Here is a 19203-nt window from a genome sequence, read left to right on the forward strand (position 1 = left end):
GCACCGTTTCAGGTAGGGGTTGTTAGAAATGCAGAATCTCAGGCTAGCCCTAGACCTGCTGATTCAGAAAGTGCATTTTACCAAAATCCCCAGGTGATTTGTGCACACAAATTCTGGGAAGTGTTCCTCGCTCTGGTTTTGCAGCTGTGCCCCCCTTCTGTTCATTCATCTTCCCAGTAAAGAGCTATATTCTGCTAATTATCCTTGATTAGCAAACCTTACAAGGGGTGGGAAAAGAAAAGTTGAAGCTTAAACTCCAAATTACCAACTTCAAACTGAGATATATCACCTGCTTGATTCCCTAACACCTTCCCACTCTCTACCCGGCTCTTTCAGAATATCTGAAAGCACTTAAACCTCTAAGCCATCTTGAAGAGTTGTGTGTACATAAAAATTATCTGTAGTACTGCTCATCTTTGATTCCCTGCTCCTCTTTCTCTCTTTTCCTTAACATAAATGTGCAACTCCATAGGACTGTGTTGATCTGGATAGGATAATTAATACTGCAGTAACAGTCTCCCAAGACCCAGTGGCTTACTGACAAAGGCTTAGTCGTCATCACATTCCATGGTCATTCCAGGTCAGCTATCACTCTCCTTAAGTAGTTTTACTTCAGGATCCATGATATTGACCCTCTGGCAGAAACATCAACAGCAAAGTGACAGAGAAAAAGAACATGATAAACTACACACTGTTTTTAAACTTTCTGCCCCTGTGTGATACGTATCACTTAACTTCACATTCCACTAGCCAATTAAGTCATATGTCCACACATGACATCAATTGGTTAGTGAAGTTATAGTTTCTATTCCCTGATTAGATCATAAAGTGAGTATGCATAATAACAACCCTACCATAGAGGTATTATGGCAAATAAAATTTTATCCACTTCATTATTTTATTTTTTTAATGTGTATTTATTTTTTTATTTTTATTTATTTTTAATTTTTTTTTTACGTTTTATTTATTTTTGAGACAGAGAGAGACAGAGCATGAACGGGGGAGGGGCAGAGAGAGAGGGAGACACAGAATCGGAAGCAGGCTCCAGGCTCTGAGCTGTCAGTACAGAGGCTTGAACTCATGAGTGGTGAGATCATGACCTGACCTAAAGTCGAATGCTTAACCGACTGAGCCACCCAGGCGTTCCACCCATTTTTATTTTTTATATTCGTTTATTTACATTTGCTCTTTCACGAAACTAAGATTCCTTCAGTCAAACTAATTTTATCAGAATGTTTCCTCAACACCTAATTAGGGCCTCACATATAGTAGGCGTTTCACAACTGTTTGCTGAATGAATTAAAAATAAATATTATTAAATCATAGTTATATCTAGAGCTTGCCAAACACTGATGTTCCTATAATAAAAACATAAGATTCTTAGGTATCAACACTTCTAACATGAATAGCTGTGCCCTTGGATTATATTCTGGTATCTGCCAGACACATTTTATCATGTCAAGCATGTGGCAGAACCAAATCAGAATCATTAAAGAAGCTCCCAAAGAGTTTGTCTGGAGAATAAGAGAGTTTTGACTTCTGCCAAAATGTCTGTGTATGATTCTTAAGATCTAAAAGAAATGGATGGAGGGAGTTTGTCTGCTTTCCCTCTTTCATCAGTAAAATAAAGTGTGTTATAGTCAATGAAATGTGAAGTATTTGTGGAAAGATACTGCACTGTGTAGGGCATATCATTTATATTCATCCTCAGAAGATGGAGATCCCGGGGCGCCTGGGTGGCTCAGTGGGTCGGACATCTGACTTCGGCTCAGGTATGATCTCATGGTCCGTGGGTTTGAGCCCCTCATCAGGCTCTGTGCTGACAGCTCGGAGCCTGGAGCCTGCTTCGGATTCTGCGTCTCCCTCTCCGTCTGCTCCTCCCCCACTTGTGCTCTGTCTCTCTGTCTCAAAAATAAATTTTAAAAAATGTTTAAAAAAAAAAGATGAGGATCCCTTCTGCCTTCTCAGAAATAAATGTGTATACTTTAGCTTCTTGTAGGATTAATTACTGTAGATTTAATTATATAGACTTATGAGGAAGCCTATATCATTTATGAGAGATAGATATAAAGATGCACATACCCAAAATGATATTTGCTTTAAAAATGTTAGGTTAGGGACACCTGGGTGGCTCGCTCGGTTAAGCGTCAGACTTGGCTAAGGTCATGATCTCAAGGTTCATGGGTTCCAGCACCGGGAGTTGGGCCCTGTGCTGATAGCTCAGAGCCTGGAGCCTGCTTCGGATTCTGTGTCTCCCTCTCTCTCTGCCCCTCCCCTGCTCGCACTCTGTCTCTCTTGTTCTGTCTCTCTGTCAAAAATAAAATATAAACATTAAAAATATTTTTTAGCTGTTAGGTTAAAACATATTGCATGAAAATATGGTCATAATAATAAACAGTATTATTTTATATCTTGAAATCCTATCTAAATACAAAAAGACAGGGAGAAAGGAATAGTTTTCTATGAAATTGTGTAAGTGCATATTAAATCATTACTGTTTTGCATTTTAAATAGTATTGTAAAAAGAGATGACTAGATTAAAAAAAAATTTAATGTTTATTTATCTTTGAGAGACAGAGTGTGAGTGGGGGAGGGGTAGAGAGAGAGGGAGACACAGAATCTGAAGCAGGTTCCAGGCTCTGAGCTGTCAGCACAGAGCCCTATATGGAGCTAGAACTAGTGAACCATGAGATCATGACCTGAGCCGAAGTCAGCAGCGTAACTGACTGAGTCACTTAAGCCTCCAAGATGAATAGATTTTTAAAAATTATTACAACAGAAAAATATTGGATACTTATTTCCTATATAAAAATGAATATTATTTAGATAGAAATGATAGAAGTTGAGGTGAAGAAATTTGAATTAATTATGTGAAATGAAATACATTAGTAAAAGAATGTCTTTAGATTTAGACATACACAAAGTCAAAGCCTTGAGGAGAGTAAGGGGGCAAATCTCCCACCTGTTCACTGATGCCTGAAATTGAGCTGCAGAAGCAGAATTCATTCCACTTAAAGTTTAAATTCCTGTTAAAATGCTTTTTTTTTTACCACAATAAAATCACCTCTTTTAAATTGCAGATGACTTGAAAGGTAGAGACAGAATATCATCATATCCACACTCAGATTTTCTTAAAGGGAAAATTTAAATATGGATGAACATATTGGTGGGAACCTGATTAGCCAGAAACTGAGCAACCAATGCTGCTATTTAGAAGCTGTCAACAGCTTCTCAGTGGTGGGGTAGACAGTGGGTCATCTTGGAGTAGATTGCATTTGTCTCAAAGCATTTAAGTGGCTCATCTTAATGATATGAATTTAGGGTTATTGAAATCTTTGTTGTTGCTACTGTTGCCATTGCTTCTTTTTAAAGATTTTTTTCCTTCATATTTTTGGTAGGAAAAGTTCAAAGCCTTCTGAAAAGGATAAGGAAAAATTTGCATAACACCTGCGGAAGTTTTTAGGACAAAGAGTATAAGAATCATTCTCTTTTTACAGAAGAGTTTTACTATAAACAGTCTTATGGTTGAAGCTATTCCTTACCTAGGTATTTTGAAGGCAACGGATACTAAATGCTCCCTGGGGAAACTCACCAAGATGGCTGCAGTAGGAATGGGGGCCAAGAGTGATGGAGGGTGGGGAGAGCTGGTTCAACACTGCATGTGACCAAGATTGGTTCCACTTCTGATCTAGCAACCCTGATAAGGACAGTGGAGCTCACAATGTGATAAATTAAACTTTAGGAGTACCACATGTAAAGTATCCTGAACCTTGAATAAGATAATAGATTGGGGGTAGATGGCTTTACTTTCCTGAAAATACCATTTCAACATGCTTCACATATCAAGAAAACCACAAAAACAAGAGTTGCACAGACTGTGGCAAGATGGGTTTCTTTTGTTATTTTTATTAGTAGTAGTATCATTATGAAATATTCACATATAGAAAATAATACATGAAACATTTGAGTACCTACCTCATAATTTTGACAAATATTAATGTTATGCCAGACTTGCTTCAGGTTTTTCTTTTCAACCTTAAGATATATTTGAAATCTGTGTTTTCCCCCGACCTGATTTCCTTCCTTTTTTAAAAATTTTTTAAAATTAAAAAAAATTTTTTTAAGTTTATTTATTTATTTTAGAGAGACAGAGTCAGCAGGAGAGGGGCATAGAGACATGGGGAGAGAGAATCCCAAGCAGGCTCCACACTGTCAGCGTGAAACCTGATGTGGGGCTTGAACTCACAAACCATGAGATCATGCCCTGAGCTGAAACCAAGAGTCAGATGCTTAACCGATTGAGCCACCCAGGCACCCCTGATCCCATTTCCTTCTTAAACTATTTTTTTTTTTTAATTTTTTTTTCAACGTTTTTTATTTATTTTTGGGACAGAGAGAGACAGAGCATGAACGGGGGAGGGGCAGAGAGAGAGGGAGACACAGAATCGGAAACAGGCTCCAGGCTCCGAGCCATCAGCCCAGAGCCCGACGCGGGGCTCGAACTCACAGACCGCGAGATCGTGACCTGGCTGAAGTCGGACGCTTAACCGACTGCGCCACCCAGGCGCCCCACCTTCTTAAACTATTATCCAGAACTTTATGTTTATTATTCTTGTATGTATTACCTTTATTATATATACATACTCATAAAAATATGTTTTATATATTATAAAATGGCATATAAATTATATCAAATTAACATATTCATTTGTAACTTTTCTGTTCATAATTATGATTTAACTTAATCCATATTAATAGACGAAGCTACTGCAAAGTTTTCTATTTTATGACTATACTTTTTTATTCTCTTGTTGATGGACATTAGGTTTTTTTCTAAATATTTCCCTTTACACTTTTGAGAGAGTATAGCATGTAAGTCAGGATGATGGACTCTGGGGCTAGACTAACTCTTTGAAAATCCTTGTTCTGTCACTTATCAGGTATCTGAACTTGGTAAATTCCTTATTCTTTCTGTGTCTCAAATTCATAAACTATATAAAAGGGGATACAATTATCATCTACCTCAGGGGGTTTTTGTGAAACCTAAAAAGGGTTAATATAGATAAAACATTTAGTATCATACAATGCTGCATAATACTGTTACCTATTGTTATTATAAAATGATCTTAAAAATCATTCCTATACATGTGTCTTATACATAAATGTGTAAGTTTCTCTAGAATATATCCCTGGGAGTGAAAATGCTGAGTCTCAGATCACATACATCTCCCATTTTAGAATATACTGCAAACTTTACAAGATCGTTCCTGCAAAATTGCTTTCCAAAAGAAATTTTACAAATTTATACTTTCCTCAGCAATTCTCATTCCTTTATCTCCACTACCTCTCCAATACTAGGTATTTGAAAAATGTCTCCCAATTGATGCATGTGAAATGGCATTTTATTGTGGTCTTATTTTTCATTTCCCTAATTACTACAGCTTTTCATCTGTTTATTGACTATTTGGGTTTCTCCTTTTGTGGTTTGCCTGTTTCTAGCCATTATTGTTGTTGCTTTAGTTTTAATTTAGAGTGCTTTTCTTTATCTTGATTTGTAAGTAACCTTAATATTTCTGAATATTAATAATAGCTAGACTTTCCACATTTTATGCAATTATTTATAGTATTAACATTTTAAATTTCAGTGTAGTTAAAGGTATCACTTTTGGGGAAGTTATATATTTCCTGTTTAATAAATTGTTTAATAAATTCATTTTACCTGGGGTCATAAATATAGGCTATTACCCTCACTTCTAGACATGATACAAGTTGTTCTTTATCTTAAGGTATTTACTCACCTGAAATTTAAGTGAGTTTTAGTATATGAGATGATATAGAAATATAGCATTGTTTTGTCCATACAGATTACCAATTTTTCTAGAGCTATTTATAAAGTTATCCATCATTTTACTTTTATTGAAATGCCATTTATCAAATATCTGTATTTTGTGTCATTATTTGTCTAACTCTGCAATAATAAACATATAATCTCAAATACTAAAGTTTAAAATAATCTTATTTTCTGGTTGGGTTAATTCTTCTATTTTTTGTTCTCAAATTTTTTCTTTTCTTTTCATGGCTTTTTGCTCTTCAACATATATCAGTCTCTATTGAAAGCCCTACTGAGATTTAAAAAAAATTCACATTTATTTTTGAGAGAGAGAGAGAGACAGAGAGCAAGCAGGGGAGGGGCAGAGAGAGGGAGACAGAATCCAAAACAGGCTCCAGGCATCAGTATAGAGCCTGATGCAGGAACTTAGGAACTGTGAGATCATGACCTGAGCTGAAGTTGGCCGCTCAACCGACTGAGCCACCCAGACATCTCAATCCCTGTTGAGATTTTCATTAGTGATACACCAGGGACACCTGAGTGGCTCGGTCAGTTAAACGTGCCACTTTGGTTCAGGTCATGATCTTGTAGTTCATGAGTTTGAGCACTGCATTGGGCTCTCTGCTGTCAGTGCTGACCTCGCTTCAGATCTTCTGTCTCCCTCTCTCTCTCTGCTCCTCTACCACTCTCTCTCTCTCATAAATAAATAAACATTAAAAAAAGAAATAAACTAAATTTATCGATTAATTTGAGTTGAATGGACACCTATATGACATTGATTAGTCTTGTTAAAAAACAAAATTCAACCAAGTAAATTTGAAGAACTGGCTTTATTAAATGATTCATAAATTGGGAAGCTCCACTGTGTTTCTTTTCTAAACAAAAGAAAGGTTTTTAAAGGCAGAGAAAAGGGATAAAAAAAAAAGAGAGAAATTTATTAGCAAGAAATGCATTGTTTAGGCAAGGTTGCCCTCCTAAGGGGAGCAAAAGGGATCCCTTAGGAAATTCCCATGTATTGACCAGAAATTCCATGTTGATGGATTAAAGATTACATTCCTGGAGGCTTGAAACTGCACTTAGGTTAGGTATTCAGTCTTTGTTTACTGACTTGGGGCCTTATCCTACATGATGGTTTTTTGTTTTGTTTTGTTTTGTTTTGTTTTGTTTTGCCTGTGGTTTTCTTTTTAACAGTATCTAATTAATGTATAAATAAAAAGACATTTATTTAGGTCTTATTATTTGTTCAACATATTCCCAAGTATCTTACCATGTTTGTTACTAATGTAAATATTATATTTTTTAAAATTGCACTTCCTAAATGTTTGTTAGTAACTATAAAACACAATTCATTTTTATAGTAACCATGTTGAACTGTCCTATGAGTTCTCATATTTATTTATTCGTTCACTCAACAAATCCGTATGGAACACCTACTCTGTGCCAGGCGATGTTACAGATACTGGGAATACAGCTGGGGAATAATCAGAGAAAAACCATTCCCTTTATGGAACTTAATATTCTAGTGGTTGTAATAAACAAATTAAATGAATAAAACATATAGAACATTAGGTAGTGATAAGTGCTAAAGAGAAACAAAATAGAGCAAGATAAAAAAAAGATGTGAAGTGTGTGTGTGTGTGTGTGTGTGTGTGTGTGTGTGTCCAGGATTGGTCAAGGAAGGCTTTATTATTAAGACTCTATTACCATAGTCATTTTAATGCTTTGTACTTTTTCTTGAATTTTCTTTGTAGTAAGTCTCTGTTCTGGTTCTGCACATAAGGAGGATGGAAGGTACCACTCTGTCCCAACAACAAGTAAAAAGCTGAACAGATTGAAAAATCAATAGTTCTTCTCAGATCTGTATTAGAGGCGAGGATCCAGAACAAACCCCAGGACTGGAGAGGCAGACAGGCCATCCCAGTTTACCAGACCACCAGCAGAAACTACCAGTGATGGGGGAGGAAAACCTGAATAGTAACTGATAAATTTCTGGAGGCTCAGTGTGGACAACTTTGGGAGAGAAAAGCTCCAGGAAGACCTAGTCATCGAGGAGGGGTATCACAATATTGTGAGATTTACCACCAGGATTTCAGCCAGGTTTCCACAGTAAACACCAGACAAAAATCCCCTCCTGGTTACAGCAGAGGAAGGGGAAGGGAAACATTTTGAAATAAACTGGAACATTCTGTCCTTCTTAACAGTCTGTTCTCAAGGAAAACTACTTAACCAGAGCTTAAACTGCTGGGCTATTATCAGAATCTAAGTGACCTGGAGGAAGGGAAATGCCTAGCTCTAACCCAATCTAGCCACCTTGTCCCACCTAAGGAGGTGGAGGTGAGGGGAAACAGAGACTCTTGTGAAGTTCACAGTCCAGAGGTATGGGCTTATTAAAAACCAAGACCTAAGCACAGCACTATGGGATGCTCCTCCTCCCACACCTTACCATATTGCTAAAGACTTGTTTACAGCAATTCCCTTTATCTGCTATCAAGAAAAAATTACAAGGTATACCAAAAGGCCAAAAAACTCAATCTGAAGAGACAGAGCAAGCATCAGGCCCAGACATGGGAAGGATTTGGAATTATCAGACTGAAATTTAAAACATTAAGCAGGAAATAATACCAGTTCTCTATAATTTTTACTGGAAATTAGAAGCAAAGACTCATTCTTAACTCATTCTATGAGGCTGGCATTACCCTAATACCAAATCCATACAGAAGGCACAAGAAAAGAAAACTATAGAGCATGTTTCTCGTGAATATTGATGCAAAAACTCTCAACAAAATATTAACAAATAAAATCCAACACTTTTTAAAAGAATTATACACCATGACTAAATGAGATTTATCCCATTTATGCAAGACTGGTTTAATATTCAAAGGTCAATTAATGTAATCCATCACATCAGTAGGCTAAAAATGAAGAATCATATAATCATAGAATCATGCAGAAAATGTATTTGACAAAACCCAACATGCATTCATGATAAAAGCTCAGTAAATTAGAAATAGGTAGGAATGTCCTCAACTTAATAAGTCATATTTACAAAAAACCTACAGCTAACATTATTCATAACGCACAGCCAACTTTATACTTAACATTCGTAGTCAACACAATATTGAAGGAGAAGACCAAAGATAGAAGACTAACACTATCCAATCTCAGGACTCGCTGTAAAGTTACAATAATCAAGAGTGTGTGGTATTGGAAAATAGAGCAATGGTACAAAATAGAGAGGCCAGAAATAGACCCCCATAAATATAGTTATCTGTTCTTTGACAAAGGGGCAAAGATAATACAGTGGAACAAAGACAGTGTCTTCAGCAAATGTGTGTGTGCAACAAATGTGTGTGGATATCTGCAGACAGATATCCAGTCTGCAAAACAAACAAACAAACAAACAAACCTTAGAGTTTTCACAAACATTAACCCCAAATTGACTATAGACCTTAGTGTAAAACGCAAAACTAGAAGGTAATATAGAGAAAACCTTAGATGGTCTTAAGTATGGTGATGAATTTTTAGAAGGCATGAGCTATGAAAAAATTAATTGATAAGCTAGACTTCATCAAAGTTAAATCTTCTGTTTTGTGAAAGACAATGTCAAGAAAATGAGATGCCACAGAGTGAGAAAACATATTTGCCAAAGACACATCTGATAAAGGATTGTTATCCAAAATATACAAAGAACTTTTAAAACTTTATTATAAGAAGATAAACAACCCAATTAAAGTATGGGCCAAAGATCCTAACAGACACATCACCAAAGAAGATACAAAGATGGCAAATAAGCATATTAAAAGATGCTCCACATCAAATGTCATTGGGAAATGCAAATTAAAACAATAATGAGATACCACTACATACCTATTAAAATGGACCAAAATCTGGAATGGACCAAATCTGGAACACTTCCAATATCAAATGCTGGTGACGATGTGTAGCAACATCACTTCTCATACATTGTTGTTGGGATGCAAAGACGATTTGGTGGTTTCTCACAAAACTAAACATATCTTACTAAAGCAATCCAGCAATAGTGTTTCTTGACATTTACCTAAAGGAGTTTAAAGCTTGTGCTCACACATGGATGTTTATAGCAGCTTCATTCATAATTCCCCAAACTGGCAACTAAGATGTCCTCTAAGAGGTGAATGGACAAATAGACTGCTGTGCATCCAGAATATATTTTAGTGTTAAAAATTAATTGAGCCATCAAGGCAAGAAAAGACATGGAGGAACCCTAAATGCATATTACTAAGTGAAAAGGGTTAAAAGCACTACCTACTGTATAATTCCAACTGTGTGACATTCTGGAAAAGGCAAAACTACAGAAAAAAATAAAAAGATCAGAGGTTGCCAAGGATTAAAGTCAGAGGAAGAATGAATAGGAGGAGGAAGAACATTTTTAGAGTAGTGAAAATGCTCTGTATGATACCATAATAATGGATACATGTTATTATATATTTGTCCAAACCTCTAGAATGTACAGAACAAGAATCATATCATAAACTGTGGACTTTGGGTGATTATGATGTGTCAATGTAGATGCATCAATTTTAACAAATGTGGAGGAAGGGGATAGATAGCAAATCTCTTTAAGTTCCTTCTCTTGAAGTTCCCTTCAATTTTGCTGAGAACCTTAAACTTTCCTTAAAAAAAAAAGTCATACTAAAAGAAAAATCTCTGTAAGAGAATTAATTTACTTTCTCTGTACCTAATCCTAGTACCTTTTCCCCCCTTGTCCCTTGTGTAATTTCAAAAAGTGATTGTTATAGTGGATGCTCCTTTCTTTTCTTGAGTTAAAGAGAATTAAAAAAAAAAAAAAACTCCATGAAATTTGCCATTTGCTGTAGCTTTTTGTAAAGTCCCTTTATAGTGTTACAGAAGTTCTAGTCCCTTTCTGCTAGGAAATTTTTTACTTGTTCTTTTAGAAAAGAAACATGTTTCCTGAGTTTATTAAAATTTTAATCTAACTCATGTATTCTGGCACATAGCATGATTTTTCTCCTTTAATTTCTAAGTAAAACAAAGTATATTAATATATTTTCTGAAATTCTTATCCTCTTGCATCCTGGAGATTAAACAAAACTTGATCATAAAAAAACTTTATCAGTTAATTTTTTTTCTGTTGGTTGATTTTGATTGCTAATATTTTATTTTTTATTAAAAATGTAAGCTATGATTGTACATAAATCACCTTTTATGTTTTCTTAGTCAAATTATGGTAGTAACGTCATTGTCATCTCATAAAATGCATTGTGGGCCATTCCTTCTTTTTTTTTTTGTACTATTTAACATTTAGGTGCAGATTGGGATATGATTTGCCTGAAACACTCACTAGACCTGATATTTTTGTTCATTTTTGGTGCTAGGTAGAGTGTTAATTACTTCTTAAGTTTCATCAGTGGATAACTTTCTATTTAGCTTTCATATTTCTTATTTAGTTTGTGCCTTCTTTCCACTGTGTTGGCGATCATTAAAACAAGGATGACTAAAATGAGGGCTTCTCCTGCCCTGATTTTATTTCCAATCCTTTACTACTAGGATTTTGGAAGAAAGAATATTCCTTTCAAATTGAGTAAACCCTTAAAGTTCTTGAATAATTCTGGGCAGGCAGAGAGGCAAAATAAAAAAGAGTTTTGAAACTTCTTATTAGTTTTGGTATTTAGGAGACTGAATTTTTCAGTAAGGAAAATGATTTTATTTGCACCCAAGGTGAGTGAATGGAATCATGTGTTACATCTATACTTATCCTTATTTCTATCTCATTATTCATTATCTTTTTCTTTCTATCTTTATGGCTCTTTTTATCTATCTACATTCTTCATAGTATCCTACACATAATGGTATATATAGTATAGTTGCTCTATTTAGGGGTGCCTGGGTGGCTTGGTTGAGTAGCTGACTCTTGATTTCAACTGCAGGTCACAATCCCAGGATTGGGATCAGGCTCCATGCTGAGCTTAAGTTAAGATTGTCTCTTGGGGCGCCTGGGTGGCGCAGTCGGTTAAGCGTCCGACTTCAGCCAGGTCACGATCTCACGGTCCGTGAGTTCGAGCCCCGCGTCAGGCTCTGGGCTGATGGCTCGGAGCCTGGAGCCTGTTTCCGATTCTGTGTCTCCCTCTCTCTCTGCCCCTCCCCCGTTCATGCTATGTCTCTCTCCGTTCATGCTATGTCTCTCTCTGTCCCAAAAATAAATTAAAAAAAAAAAAAAAAAAAAAAAAAGATTGTCTCTCCCTCTCTCCCCTCTGTCCCTCTCCCCTGCTTTCACACTTTCTCTCTCTCAAATTAAAAAAAAAAAGAAAGAAAGAAAACAGTTACTCTATTATGCCTGGCGTGTTAGAATAATGGCCATCTAAAGATGTACATGTATTAATACCCAGTACCTATGAATATGGTAGGTTACATGGCAATGAGGAAATAAGGTTGAAAATAGGATTGTGTTTGCTAATCAATTGACTTTGACATGAGAGATTATTCTGGATTATCTTAATGGGCGCAATATAATCACAATAATCTTTATAAATGGAAGTAGGTACAGAAGAGAGAGAAACAGACTGATGGCAGCACAGGAGTGATTTGGGCCAGCATGCTAGCTCTGAAAACAGAGTTGTGGAGTTAAGAGTTAAAGATTGTGGTGGCCTCTGGAAGCTGAAAAATGCAAGGATACAGAGTCTAATGTAGGCCTCCAGAAATAATACAGCCCTACTGATCTCTCACTAGCCCAGTGAGATCCATTTCAGAGTTCCGACCTCCAGAACTGTAAAATAATAATTTTGTGTTGTTTTAAAAAATTACTACATTTGTAGTAATTGTTACAGCAGCCATAGGAAACGAATACACATGGGACTTCAAAGAAGTAGAGAAGACTACCAACACTTTCAACCAAGAAAGCTTTGTGCATCATTTTACGTCCCTAAGTTTCTTTTTCTTCATATTTAAATTAATAACATCCATTTCTCCAATACATTTGGAGGATATGGATATTCCATCAAAGGGAACGTTGGCATTGAAAGAATCAGGTAAATGACAGAATGACTAATGATTCCTAATTGATTGCTGATGAAAATTAAGATAATTTCCTTGAAGGATGGATCTCAATATGTGAAGAAAATACAAGGTAATTAGTTAAGAAGCATATTGTGTGTGAGCAAAATATAAAGAATAATGGTACCCTAGGAGAAGAATTTTTTATTAGCATGAAATTTTTATGTTTTTATATCTAGTAAAAGGAAAAGAATAGGTTTCTTCTTATTTTTAATACAAAGGTCTTTCTCAGTCTAAATAAGACCTTGTCAGAATGCCAAAGCCAGATTAGTTGTGTTAGAGCCTGAACAGAAGCTTTTTGATGTTGTAGTGAGATAAGGAAACGTGAGTGACTTTCAAAGTGCTATAAAACAGGCCTTCTGTTTACTGGAAAATTTGCCACTGGGAAATGATACTGAAAAAAACAACAAAAACAAAAAACCGGGTATGGTATCTTTGCCTAAAAAGAGTTTGAATTTTGAATTTTGAAAGGGAGTAGAATTTTTAAAACAGGATTAAGACCAGACTCTTAGATTCCAGAGTGAAGAGGTTTTACCAGTAGGTGGATTTCTACATATGTAATTCTAGTGAAAAAGTGGCTTTCAGATCTTTGACAGTTTACACTGGGACCCAGTGTGTGCATGTGCGTGCACATGCGTGAGCGCACGTGCCACACACACATTCTTTACTTTTCTCAGGTGTGATGTACTCTAACAATTTCTATTTTTTTCTGTTCTGTTTCTATTTCATGAAGATGCTGTTCCAGACACATTAGATTTATTTCATACCAGGCTGAGGCTGCATCCGGCAATTTGAGAATCATTGCACTAGAGAGCCTTCTCTAAGGGACTTGAGGACTGGGAAAGGTGTTTTAATGCCCAGTATATGGTGTGCTGTATCTGGAGAGATGCCCAAAGGACGTCAGAGAGTCTGGGGTACTGAGAATCTAACTTCTGGGGAAGCATCATTCATTATGCTAGGATTCACATGGCAGTAGTGAAGTGTCAAGAATTTAAAGATATATAAGAAGTAGAATTGGAGGGATATTAGAATTAGAATTGGGGCACCTGGGTAACTCAGTCAATTAAGCATCCTACTTCAGCTCAGGTCATGATCTCTGTCTGTGAGTTCGAGCCCCACGTTGGGCTCGGCTCTGTGCTGACAGCTCAGAGCCTGGAGCCTGCTTCGGATTCTGTGTCTCCCCTCTCTCTGCCCCTCCTCCACTCACACTGTCTGTCTGTCTGTCTCTCTCTATCTCAAAGATAAACATTAAAAACAATGTTAAAAAAAAAGAAAAGAAAAGTAAAATGCCATACAGAAGAGATGGTGTGAGATATAAAGGCAGAGAAGCAGGTGTGAGTGACACCATTATATTGTGCTGTTCAGGACAACTGACCTGAGTCAGACATTTTCTTCCAGTGTCAGCTTTGCTACTTACAATTTTAAAATTTTTCAAGAGCATTTGGTCTTTCCATGCCTCATTTTACAACCTACAAAATGGTATGTATGGTATACTGAGCACTTAGGTGCCAGGTACTAAGAAAAGTGCTTTGAGATATTGACTCAGTGGCTATTTACACCATATTAGTGAGGTAGAAGGCACAGAATTTAGTCCTATAATACCTATATGCCTGAGTTGTTTTAAGGAGAATAAAATCATGTGAAACAGTTTCTGGCATATAATAAACACTCATTAAATCAAAATGAGGTATAAAGGTTTGCTGAAACCCTAAAACAAACAGCAGGCAAAGGAAACCCATCCAATCACTGTCAGTGCTCTCCTTACGTGTGGCATAGCAATTGGGTTAGTGTGCTTATCTATAAAGGGGGATAAAATAAGGCTGAAGTAAAGAATCAGTGAGTTAATGGATATAAAACCCTCCTTGTGAAGAAATAATTCTCCATAACTCTTCTGCATATCTTGTATTAACTTTTGTTCTGGACTATCTTTTCAAGGATGTTTGTAGAGGTAACAGTCTTGAGAGATGGAGATGTTTCCCATCAGGGCAAGGTCCAGGATTATTATCTTCTAAAGATAATATCTCCCCCTAGGACAAAGGTTGGGCAGGTTTGCTAGCAACACTCATTCAAAGACAGGGGTTTCTTAAACTTGGGGTTCCTCAGTTATGACTTATACCCATTGTGTGGGCAATATCCTCATGGTCCACCTACATATAGCTGCCCTGGGTCTTGGGACGTAAGGAGAATAGACGCAAACCTAAGGCTTATGTTGCCTACTGTGCCATGAGTAATAAAGTCCCTTGTCTGTGACCCTGAGGTCTATTCTTTTCTGCCATCATCTTTGAAACTGTGGTGAGCTAACTTGTTAATTTCCAAGTAGAAAAACAATCTCAGACGTTTTGTAGTTCTTGATACTTAGACAGTGCCTGGCCATATACCGAGTACCCAACAAATCCTTCCCTGTCAGCCCTATGGTATTTATCAATGTGGCAACGTGGCTGATAATCAATTTAATCAAGCAACTATTTAATGCATATCTGCTACATGATAGTCATGATGCAAGATGCAAATGCTGAATAAGACAGGTTCTCTGATTTCACAGTCTGGAAAGGAAGACATCTGCAATAGATCATCATAAAATCCTTAAATACTATGATGGAAATATGAATAGGGATTGAGAGCTGCATACAGGGGGAAGCTTTTGTCTTGATCTAAAATGTGAGATGGAGAGGAGACAGCAGGGAAGTTGCTCAGGGTAATACTTCAACTGAATTTTAACAGCTGACAGTGGGTGTGGATTTGTCAGTTACAATGGCAACAATAATTTATATTATTTCATTATTATTCACTTTTACCATCTCTGGTAAATTGAGTTGTTTCCCCCAACAGTTTATGTTGAAATCCTAACCCCTAGTACCTGTAAGTGTGAACTTACTTAGAAATAGGGTCCCTGCAGATATAATTAAGATGTAATTTAAGGTGGGATTATGTTAGAGTAGGGTTGGCCCTTGACCCAATATGACTGGTATCCTCAAGACAGACAAAGACAGATACACACACGCAGAGGAGAACATGTAAAGACACAGACACACAAAAAGAAGACAAAGGCAATGGTTAAGATTATACAGATGCGAACCAAGGAGATGCCAAGGATTCCTGGATTCCTGGATTTACCAGCAGCCGGCAGAGAGAGAGCATGGTCCTCCTGACACTATTATTTTTTACTTCTTGCCTCTAGAACTCAGGGAGAATAATATCTGTTGTTCTAAACTATCCAGTTTGTGATAGCATATGACAGAAGCCCTAGGAAACCAACAGACCGTTTTTATCATTATTGTCCTCAATATCATTACTTTAGACAAGAATGAGGAAAGGACGTTGCAGTCAGCAAGAAAAGAAGTGTGAGAAAGAATCGTTTAAGCCCAGAAAACCACAAATTGCTGAATTTTACTCTATGTGGAGGTAAGTGGCAGCTTATGAGGCTGGAAAGTGGAACGTCTTCACACTTCCTGGTAGTGTGATGAATATGGCATCCGGATGCTGGCAGACCTGTGTTCAAGTTCCAGCTCCTCCACATACTGGGACATTTCGCCATCCTCCCCAAACCTTGCCATCATCGGCTGTAGAATAAGATAACAACTGCCACCTTGATCTGGAGAGTTTGGGACAAGGATAAAGCACATGCCAAGTGTTTGATTCACGGTAGTGCGTGGTGTTATCAGATTTGAGTGTTAGGGAGATCTGAGGTGTTGGAGGCTTGATCAATAGCAGTGGCACAAGTGGGGAGGGAAATGAAGTGAGTAAGAAATGTTTCTCCATCAAAATTAATTGATCATTACTGACCAATTGAATGGAGGCAGTGATGGGATAGCAGTAGTCTTCAAACATGCTAACCTCTACCCATTCCTGCTCATGCATGAAAAGGACATGGTATTTCAGGGTTTCTGTTTTGTTATATTGTATTCTTCCAAATAAAGAGTGATATTATTTCACTCCACTTAGAAGGCTAGATTTCTTTCTGGGCATTACTCCTTAAATGAGGCCTCAGTAAGAAGGTGTCTAGAGAAATTACCAGAGTGAAGAAGAGGTACGTATAGTCATTTTACATGAAGAATGGCAGAAAAACTGAGGAGTGTTTTTTTTATCTTGGAAAAAGAAAAGTCAAAATTCTGTATCACCAATGCAACATTGATTCAACTCAATATGAAATTTAAAAAGTCTAGTAAATGGACGATTCAAATGTAATGTGACCCCTGAGCCTGGAATTTGACCATATAAAGAATTGTATTAGAACCACCTTCAAAGCCTAGTCACACCTTAGATTTCTTGATTTCAGTTTAACAGAATTATACAAAAAAAATTATCTTCTGCTCTTAGAAAATTATACACAATACAAGGAACCACCACCCAAGCCCCAGGCCTAAAGAAACAGAATCACAGGAAAACCATGCTTGGAGTGGTAAGTTATTTGTGCAACAAAGAAAAGTAACATTCTTTTGAAAAAGTACTCAATAGGTTTTAAGAATAGTTTTATAGATTCAGAAAGGCATAATAAAAATAAATAAAATGTGTGTAATGATAAATGTTATGCATTAGAATATTTTTTATGTATTAGGATCAGTTTCATGCATTAGAGTACTTTTCCTTTAGAAGCTTGTCACATAAAATGTGAATCACTTTCTCTGTGTCTCTATTACATACATATGCACACATTTATATACATTTATATTAAATACAGAATACAAGGATTTGAGACTTAGAATAACAAGGTTTGTATGAGTTACCATTTGACCTGAAAATTCAACACTAGATACTTCAAATGCAGGTGAGGAAAAAAAAAATCTGAAATGACAAGAAGCCAAATTAATTTGTAACAACTAAGCAATGAATGTGAAGTTTACCAAGTGGAGATAACAGATTTCTGAGAATATGGAAAACAAAGTCCTCTCCTAGAAGATTCTTCTCATTCCAAGGCTTATTTGAAAGACTCCTGGGTTAGGTAAACTCATTACAATATGATAGATGGCACTGATTTTCCTTTGGAGTCACGAATATTAATGATCATTCTATTTTCATCTCCATGGTACATTTCTTATGAATACTATTTAACATAATTTCTAGATCCATGTGTTTTCAGCTCCCACCATTCCAGCACAGGAAATAGTTTTCAAATACAGCTCAACAAAAACTGTGGATCAAAGATTGTTTTCTGCTGTTAAGACAGAAAGTCAGACAGAGCATGAGCACAGAGGGGCAGAGAGAGAGAGAGGGGGACACAGAATCGGAAGCAAGCTCTGGGCTCTGAGCTATTAGCAGAGAGCCCAAGGTGGGGCTCGAACTCACGAACTGTGAGATCATGACGTGAGCTGAATGAAGTCAGACACTTCACTGAGCCACTCAGGTGCCCTGAAAAATTTTTATTAGATAGCCTTAGTGGTGGCAAAACTTTGTCCTTTAAAGATAAATTTGAGGGGCATCTGGGTGGCTCAGTTGGTTAAGTGCCTGACTTGGTTTTGGCTCAGGTTATGATCTCATGGTGTTGTGGGTTTGAGCCCCAAGTCAGGCTCTGCACAGGCACTGGCGTGGGATTCCCTCTCTCCCTCTTTCTCTGCCCCTCCACCACCCATGCTGCCTCTGTCTCTCTCAAAATAAATAAACTTTAAAAAAATAAATAAATTTGATTTTTCAAACAACCTATGTCATTAAACTCATGTCTGTTTGAATAAGTCTAATGATTAAATTGCAATATTAAACAGATCTGATTACAATGAAGAAAAAAACACACTTTTTTGGTCATTCATGTGGCTAATCTGAACTTTTGCCATTCAGGGTAAGAGTCAGTATTAAGGTAATTACTTTCCACATCCAAATACTGATTAAGTCCTACTAGGTATATGAATTTAAAAAAATAATATTCTGAGAAACTGTGACAAATTTTCTTCAGAAAAAAACATTTAAAAAAACTACATTTTGAGAAACTTCCACAATTTGGTATGGTAGCATTCATTCATCTTTCTCTTGTAGAATAATTTTTTGACTTCTATACTGATTTGTATGCAGTGTATTACCATGTTTGTATGCAGCCAAATATGACTTTCAAGGATCACTGATTACTGTCCATTTGTCACCTGGGGTTAGCTGGCTCTGAACCCCTTCCATCCTGGTCTCTCCAGGGAACCTGATCCTTGACCCTCAGTCACTGTTGTGGCCCCATGGGGGTCATGCACTGCTGCATTCCCCTTGGCCTCTCTCCAACATAAAGAGTTTAAAATGCTTATAGTAATAAAGATTAACTGGAAGGAGTTCCTTGAATATTTGCACATGTGTTCTCTTATGAGTGAGGGGCCTTCCTTACCTAACGGCTGTGATTTTCCAAGCAGGCA

The sequence above is a fragment of the Panthera uncia genome, assembly GCF_023721935.1.
Source record: "Panthera uncia isolate 11264 chromosome C1 unlocalized genomic scaffold, Puncia_PCG_1.0 HiC_scaffold_3, whole genome shotgun sequence".
NCBI classification, from domain to species: Eukaryota; Metazoa; Chordata; class Mammalia; order Carnivora; family Felidae; genus Panthera; species Panthera uncia.